We start from the raw sequence: 9,115 nt of genomic DNA on the forward strand, positions 1-9,115 counted from the left end.
AGAGCTGAGCTCGTCCAGACCGCTAAGGAGGTTAAAGAGAACCTGAAATGAAAATAAACACTCAAAATAAACATACACAGGTCATACTTACCTCCCATGTAGTCTGCTCATCAATCTCTTTCTCCTCACCTGCGTCTTGTGTGACCATTGTGATCAATGGAATTCTCTGTCCTCCATTTTGAAAATGGCCGTTACCCCATAACAGCTTCCTGGTCTGCACACTGTTAAACTGTTACAGTATATCGCCCACTTGAGCCATAGGGAAACATGGACATTTCCTTGCACATTCAGTTGTAACTGACAGCAGCTGATATATAACTGACAGCAGCTGGTATATTTCAGTTCTGACAAAATCTTGTCCGAACTGGAAGGGATCACTGTAATTAGAAAATGGAGAGCTTCTCAGGAAGGTACGGCGAGGTAAGTATGTAATATTCATTTGCAGCTACGTCATGTGTTATACGTCATAATTTTACTCAGTTCACTGTTAAGGTGGCCACTAATGATCCAATTTTTTTTGTCCAATCTTACCATTTCTATGTATGATAAGGCACTGCCTGAAGTATCCATGCGATATATTCACTCAGTTTACCCTTCTACTACATAGATTTGGTTAGGTTGGGCAAAAAAAGATTGGATCATTAGTGGGCACCATTAGGTTTGTCTTTCAAATCTTCCCAAGGCCTTTCCACCAACGGGCAAAGTGCTGATCCTCTGTATTTTCCAGTGCAGCTCACTCATGTGTGGGATTTTTGTTTGGAAACTGCAGGAGAAGGGGATAGAGAGGGTGCTTCTATGGTGTGTATTATTATGTATTATTGATGTGGCAATTGCGCCAATAAATACACATACAAAATGAAATTTAACTTGCGTGTATCTCACATGACTTAACCCCAAGTCCACTATGTTCAGCAGGGGTCATCATCTTGGATGTATTCAGATGTTGAGATGCCTCTGTGAGCCAGCTCTGTATTCCAAGTGGATTTTTAGTTGAGTGGATTGATTACTTAATTAAGTGAGACAAGTGCAATGCTAAATTTCATTTTGTAAGTGTAATTATTGACATACTTCGTCAATCAAAGAGTATCACACCATAGACGTATTATCTCTACTCCTTTGTGGAAACGTAACAAACTAATGTAAGCTTGGTAGTCCCAATCACTGGTGTGAAAAAAAGAGATCACCAATCATATCTGTGATAATATCTGTAAACAACAAAAAAAAGTATGATGTTAATCCATAGAGAAGGGTTGTGAATCCAATAGTAGAGCAAGGAAAAAGTAAACCAATACTAAAGGTTGGATAGAGATATCAAGATCAAATTAACTATAAATTTACGACTGTAAAAGATAAATTAGACACAAACAAGGCACAGAACATTTATATTGCGCTTTTCTCCTGGCGGACTTGAGCTGCAGCCACTAGAGCACACTCAGTGGGCAGCAACAGTGATAGGGAGTCTTTCCCAAGGTTTCCTACTGAATAGGTGCTGGTTTACTGAACAGGAAGAGCCAAGATTAAAACCCATGTCTCCTGTGTCAGAGGCAGAGCACTTATCCAGTACACTATCCAGAAATTACGAGATACAATCACTTTGTACAAGTCTGTTGGATTACGACACCCCCTGTGCTTGCATAAACTGTAAACAGAGAATAAAACCAACAATAAAAGCAAATACAGTCATCATGCTGACAGTGAAATAACAAAACATGAATATGCACACTTTCATCGTCACCATTTGCTGCCCACCAGAGAGAGATATTAATGAAGAGAACAGTTAATTGGGCTAATAGATGAGCCGGTGTTTCACTCCCTCTTTCAAATACGGGGGATAAAGGGCTGGTGACAGCAGGAGCTGTAGGCAAGTTCCCAGTCTGATCCCCAGCTCAGCTGTCACATTACATACTGGGAGACAAGAAACCTCTGCTAGCTGAACAGCTGTCTTCTTTAATGGATTGCCTATTTCATTGCTTCCAGACACCATCATTTTTTTTTTCAGAGCCCAAATCCACTTTGCACACTTCAGTGTGGGTTCTAATTCAAGCCTGCCTAGAGGGGGTGAAGACAACGGTCAAGTTGAATACCGCTTTCAGCATAAAATGGGCACAAAAATGGCATTGTTCCAGCCATCCTCCTTTTACACGGGCAAACAATCCGAGAAGATTTTAATAACAGATTACGGTCCTGGTCACAAGTGATTTCTCATAGAAGATGCTGGATATCACAATGGGAATCTGCAACCACTGAGACAGTGTTCAAGAAAGGAGAGCAGTGTGGCATCCAAACTGCAAATATGCTGCAGGAGGACAAGGCTTTAACGAGAGCAGAAAGACCCAACCATGGATGAATGCCTAAAAAGCGTGTGTGTAAGTAACTAATATGCATATGAGAGGGCTTCTTATCTCCGTAATCTCTCAGCAGTGATGGGAGTTGGGGGAGCAGAGCCAAGGTTAGCATTCTGCTTTTTGCAGAACAATAGGAGCATGTGGAGCCTTTCATGGGATTAATGCCAAGCTTCTTGCTGCAGGTGCACTTGTAGTGTGACCACAGGAGGGAAGCAATAACCGACATCCTTTCCTATTCAGTTCACAGTCAAAAGAAGGTTTGTAATTTAGTAGTGAGACGTCGAAGCCCGGCCCATATGGTAGCTAGTTGGCTCAGAAAATATAGCTATACAGTAGGGAAAGCAGCATGCGCTCTGACTATTCATCAGTATACAGAAATTGATGTATTTTCTCTGCCTTAATCTGTTTTTATTTTATGTGAACAACAAAGCATTACACTCCAAGCACACCCATTTGTCTAACTGCTAGACAATTACTGCAGCCTTTCAGCTTCCATTTCTCCTATTCCATTTAAGAACTGCATTAACTAGCACAGATAGTCCAGGTTCATACAGGCTTATTTACTATTGCAGGACACTAGAGGATGCAGTAACCCATGACAACCATTGTCCACGGTAACCCATGGCAACCATAGTCCACTATTGTACAGTCACAACTGGGAATGACAATTAACACTGGCTGATCATTATTAAAAATGATTATTTATGCTTGATAATGAAAATCTCTTGTTGTATTTTTGTTTATATAAGTAAGACTAAAGACTATTTCAGAACAATAATAAATCAGCAGCTGTTATCAATGTGCTTTATTAGGCACATCTGGTGTTAACACATTTTTTCCTATACAAATCTGCATTGTATCATAAATTCTGTTTTAAAATGATATGATGTCACACAAGTGGGAGGAGTCTTACCACTGAGTAGATAAAGCTATGGTGATTGGAAGAGGACAATTTGCAGGTGGGATTGAAACAAGTATGAACAATTGTGTTATGTATTTGACAGCTGTCTGCAGATGGTGTGGTCCAGCCTAAACACCCTTGTAGTGCTTTGTAAAGTGGCCCACATCCTTCCCTGTATCATCTACAGTATATAGATTACTGCATCACTTTTTACTCATTCTAGCTGTTCTGTTCCCAGATCATGCTATACACAGCATAATAAGCAGCATTTAAACAAATCTGTCTCCAGGCAGAGAAGAACAAAAGGTATGGTTGGAATTATAGAAAAATTAACTTACCAAATTTGATCCTGTGACAAAGCACAAGAAGATTGTGTGTAATGTACTCCTGATGCAGGAACGACAAACTATGCAGAAGACAAGACAATCCATCGGTAGAGACATGACAATGCACATATAACAGTGGAGTGCAGGAGGACAAAGAGGATATGAGTCACCTAGATGCAACACCCAAGCACAATCAAAAGAATAGCCATGACTAATCTACAGGGTGCTCATATCGTGCAGCGTTTAAACGTAAGCTACTGCAGGTTTAAAGTCATTTCTCAAACCATGTTTGTGGGAAACAATAAGAGATCTGCACGTTATTTGCTGTTGATTTTAATTGATGCTAACTGATGTTAGGAGAAGAGATGGTCACCGAACATGCAGGTTTATGTTTACTCAAGTTTTAGTGAAACTTCAATAAAGCACAGTCAAGTTCATGACAGATGTGGAGAACAAGTACAGCGTATTTGAGGATATTCTAACAGTAGGTCAAGGGGGTATACAGTACATTAATAGCTACCCATCGTATAATAGTGATGAAGTCTTGACTGGTTAACAACAACTTGGGAATACGTTAATATGAACAGTAACAAATTGAGAAAGTCAAGAAATAAAAAAAACATGCAGGTGAAATGCAAACTTTATGCAGCTTGGAATTGGCCCAATCATCTCGGCTCTTCCTGTTCAGTAAGCCAGCACCTATTCAGTAAGGAGTCCTTGGGCTATACTCCCTAACACTGCTACTTCCTACTGAGTGTGTCCTAATGGCTGCAGCTCAATAAATGTTATTTGTCTTGTCTTTGTCAATCAAATAAATATCCTGTCAAATTTGATCATACCAATTCCAAGCCAATTCCAAGATCTGGATACAAGCCAGGCCTATTGTCATGTCTCTGCATAGGAGTTTATCAGTGCCTTTTGCAGCTTCACTAGCCATATACACATCTAGTTCCCTTGTCTAGTCATTTACGGATGAAGTATGCAGCAGAGCAAAGGGCCAGTGGTGGTCCTGGGCAATGCAGAGAATACTTCCTGTAGTACAGTCAATAAGCAGTCATCATCTCCTCAGCTACAGTTAGGTTCCTTATTCACTATGTACATTGCATTGCATTATGATTGGAAGGGTGCAGAAAAGTCACATTGTGGGTTAGATGTGCGATACGACACATATAGTGAAGCATACAGTACAATTGAAAGTATGCTTTCCTGCCACTGTATACACGCACGTTGCCCTGTAAACACACTACATGCTACACATTATACCAGTGGATCCCACCGCTGGTCCTGCAGCCTCTAACCTACACAGTTCTAGCATCCAGGAACCAGGATAAAGCCAACATTATTTCACAGTTGTAGTCCTCCACCCTCTCTGCCACTGACCTGTCAAACCATTTTATCAACAAAATTCACACCAACTGGAGGGATATCTCTCTCCTCCACTATACTGCTCCCTCCTCTTCCCCCATTTCACTCCTGACCCTCCCCCCCTTAATTCCTTTAATCCCGTCACTGTGGAGGAAATCAACCAGCTGCTGGCAATTTCACCTGCCACTTCCTACCCCCTAGATCCGGTCCCATCCGACTCCCTCTGCCTACACGTTCCTGTTCTGTCCCTTGTCTTCACCCACCTGTTCAACCTCTCCTTCTCCACTGGCAGCTTCCCCTCCATATTCTTACAGACCACTGTGCTTCCCCTGCTGATGAAACTTCACTCCACCCTGCACTGTCATCAAACTACCGCCCAATCTCCCTCCTCCCCTTTGCCTCGAAAATCCTTGAATGCCTGGCCCACCAACGCCTGACCCACTTCTTCAGTTCCAACTCCCTTTTTGGTCCTCTGCAATCTGGATTTTAACCAGCCCATTCTACTGTAACAGCCCTCACCTAAGTGGTCAATGATCTTGCTCTTGCCAAAACTGAAAGTAAATACTCTATACTGCTCCTCCTGAATATCTCCTTGGCATTTGACACCGTCGACTACTCCCTCCTCCTCCATTCCCTACAGCCTATAGGTATCCTTGACCTAGCCTTAGCTTAGATCTCCCCATAACTCTCCAACCGCTCCTTCACAACATCCTTCAATGGCTTCTCGTCCACTCCCACACCTCTCTTGATTGGTGTTGCCCAAGGCTCTGTCCTGGGACCCTTAATTCTACACTGCCTTTATTGGGAAAATCATCTCTTCCATAGGATTCAACTACCACCTGTATGTATACAACACCAACATATCCCCCCCCCCCCCCCATCTCTCCTCCCTCTATACCGCATCACCCTCCTTTAATTGGTAATGAATGCAGCAGCCAGACAGATCAATTCCTCTCATCGCAGAGCCTAAACAACTCCCCTCTGTTAAGGCCTCCACTGGCTCCCCATCCACTTCAGGTTCAACTTAAAAATGATGTGCTTGACCTACAAATGGGTGCACAAGACCTGCCCGACCCACATCTCTGATCTTGTCTATCACACCCCCTCCAATCATCCAATGACCTGCACCTGTTCGCACCGTCCACTTCTCACTCTCATGCACAATTGCAGTTCTTCATTAGGATTGTCCCCACTCTCCAGAACTCACTCCCACCAGTTATGAGACTCACCTTAACCTTTAAAGAGAGTCTGAAGCGAGAATAAATCTCACTTCAGACCTCATAGATAGCAGGGGCATGTTTGTCCCTGCTAAAACGCCGCTATCCCGTGGCTAAACGGGGGTCCCTGACCCCCCAAATCCCCTCCGTGCAGCGGGGGATTACTTCCTGTTTGAGGCAGGGCTAACCGCCGCAGCCCTGCCTCACGCGCGTCTATCAGACGCATATCTCCGCCTCTCCCCCGCCCCTCTCAGTCTTCCTTAACTGAGAGGGGCAGGGGAGAGGCGGCGATGTGCCGCTGATAGACGCGACTGGAGGCAGTGCTGCGGCCGCTAGCTCTGCCTCCAGGAGGAGCAAAATCTACGACCAAGTTGGTCATGGATTTTGCAAGGGGGGATTTGGGGGTGAAGGGAACCCCGTTTAGCCACGGGATAGCGGCGTTTTAGCAGGGGCAAACATGCTGACTATGAGCTCTGAAGCAAGATTCATTCTCGCTTCAGAGTCTCTTTAATTCCTTCAAGCGAGCTCTAAAGATTCACATTTTCATGATCATCTACCCCCCCCCCCCACATCAGTACCATAATACGTCCTGCTGGACACCCTCTCAAAAGACACACATTTTGTGTCTCTACCACCCTTTAGACTGTAAGCCTCTGTGTTTCCAGCTTGATAATGCAATCTCATCGTCGGACAACCCTCTCGGGTACTAGAACAGACTCTATCTATTTCTACCAAGGACAGTGGACTAATTGGACTACTGTTATCAAAGACATTTGCATGATCTTGTTTTTGTTGTGAGCTCCTTGTATGACCTACCTTGTACGTTAACCCCATTTATCTATTGTGCAGTGCTGCATAATATGTTGGTGCTTTATAAATACAATAAATAGTAATAGTCTCTGATGTATTTGGGTATAGGTACTCACATCTCCATCACCATGGAAGGGAATCAAGATGGAAAAACTACAACATTGTTTTGTTCTCATCTCCTCCAATAGTATGACTTAGGCTGCTTCACAGCTTTCACTTCCAAGATGACACCGGGTGCCTCGCTGCAGTTCCTGCCAATAATATGGTAAGCCTGACCAGATCGCATCACATCCCAAACGCCAGTGGAAACGGGTCCTAAGACCTCCACACATACTAGACTGGGGGAACTTCAAAAGGAAACCAAACATAAAGCAGATTGCGCATCCTTCTGAAAGATAACATTTTTATTGTTTCCGCAGGGGGAAGTTCTTAAAGTATCACCTAAAAATACGTGTGACATAGTATAGGGTAGACCAACTCAACTTTTGAACTATTTCGCAGAAGTATCTTGTAGTCTTCACTATTGGTCTCTTCTCCATTGAGTTCCCTATAACGTTATATACTCCCACAGATGAAAAGTGTTATTGTGGTGGTTTATTTCAGCTGCACCATTTATATATTGGGTAATAAACTCACAGGAGATCTTAGAAGTGGTTTGCAGCAGAACTGTATTACATTTGTATATGAGAGCTGACATTTGTAGAGCAAAGGAGAAGGTTTTTTTTTTTTTTTAAATAAATCACTGCATAGTAAGTTTTTAGGTTGTGTTGAAAGAAGATGGGAGAATGTATTGCATGGGTGTGTTTGGGGTATGAGCGAGACATATCAGGTGGGTGTGGCCTGGGAGGGTGGGGATCTATATATAAACAAATAGACAAAGTGGGCAGGACACAGGGACAAGGGTAGAGGTATGATGGACCAGTTGGCTAGTTGCAGGGAGGGGGTAAAGCACAGCAGGCAGGAAGGGACCCCATCAAACTTTGCTATGGAGCCCCATGATGTGTACCCCTGTCTTGGCTGTTGTACTAGGGTTCTTCATCGATTTATTGATTGTAATATTTGAAAAATCAGACCAATGTATCACACACTTGTGTCCAATGTACGCTTAATTATTAAAAAAAAACTCAGAAAAAAATTTATTGAGTCTCTAAATAAAGAAATTGACCATCTACCCTACACTATTCATTTTTCATAAAAATTAATCACAAAAATCAGCCACTCCCATTCTACGTTCATAGAGAAAAAAATGGGAAATGTTGATCAGATTTCTCAAACTAATAAGGAAAACAAGCCTTCAATGTCTCTGTACTGCTGAAAGTTTTTATCAAATTGCCATAAAATTGGATCATTCTATTGCATTTGTTCAATCTTTGGAATAACAGCAGCAGAGGACTGATGGAGTGCCATGATATCCTGTTTTTTCAAGGACTGCTTCTGAGGGACACTTATCGTATTTTTTTTCAAAATGTAGTAAAACTGCAATGTTACCAGAATTCTACTTTGTATAGAAGGAAACCAAAACCGTGTTTGATTTTTCACAGGAAGTGATCGGAGATCTCTATGAGGGACACAGAATACGTTGAAAATCCGACAGAGGTTTGAAGTCTTTCCCATACTATCCAGAGTGGGGATGAAAAAAACTTGTCCTGACTTCCACTTTGAATAAAGAAGACATCTGGGATTGCATTCATTTCACATAATACCATGTTGTGAAATAGCTCTTTTTAGGCATGGAAACAGTTATGTATTGAAATATGAATGTTACCGATGCCTCCTCTGTGTAACACAGCTTGTATTTCAGGTCTTGTGACCCCTTAAATCATTGTCAGCTGGCCCAGATCACCTTGGCACATACAATAATTTCTCTTCTTTCTAAAAACCTGTCTCTACTGACTACTACACAGGACTTGTGCAGATATGCATATAAAACCTTGGTACAGTTCTAAACGATTTTACCCATGCCAGGATTAGGCCCAGGCAGGCAATCTGTAAACCTCAGACACAAACCTCAGGGTATTTAGGGTGAAGGACGTATGAGTTTCCTTTGACTATCACAAAGCTGCAAACATTTCCTGAGCATTATTGGGAGGGGGAAACAGAGAATGTTACCAGCCGCTGGCATTTGACTGAGAACAACCAAGAAAATAGATC

At 42.5% G+C, this 9,115-nt stretch overlaps 1 long non-coding RNA gene across 6 annotated transcripts; it reads left to right on the plus strand.

The window, feature by feature from the left end:
* Positions 1-1,950: 1,950 nt before the first annotated feature.
* Positions 1,951-8,666, plus strand: LOC137561237 (uncharacterized). 6 transcript variants are annotated; one of them, XR_011029939.1, is made up of 4 exons: positions 3,320-3,552; positions 3,643-3,821; positions 7,073-7,229; positions 8,506-8,666. It is a non-coding gene; the product is annotated as an uncharacterized lncRNA (long non-coding RNA). The 6 variants fall into 6 exon arrangements; XR_011029941.1 differs by lacking the exons at positions 3,320-3,552; positions 3,643-3,821 and adding an exon at positions 1,951-2,366; XR_011029942.1 differs by lacking the exons at positions 3,320-3,552; positions 3,643-3,821 and adding an exon at positions 2,460-2,602.
* Positions 8,667-9,115: the final 449 nt, after the last annotated feature.

This window comes from Hyperolius riggenbachi, chromosome 3, assembly GCF_040937935.1.
Source record: "Hyperolius riggenbachi isolate aHypRig1 chromosome 3, aHypRig1.pri, whole genome shotgun sequence".
Lineage (NCBI taxonomy): Eukaryota > Metazoa > Chordata > Amphibia > Anura > Hyperoliidae > Hyperolius > Hyperolius riggenbachi.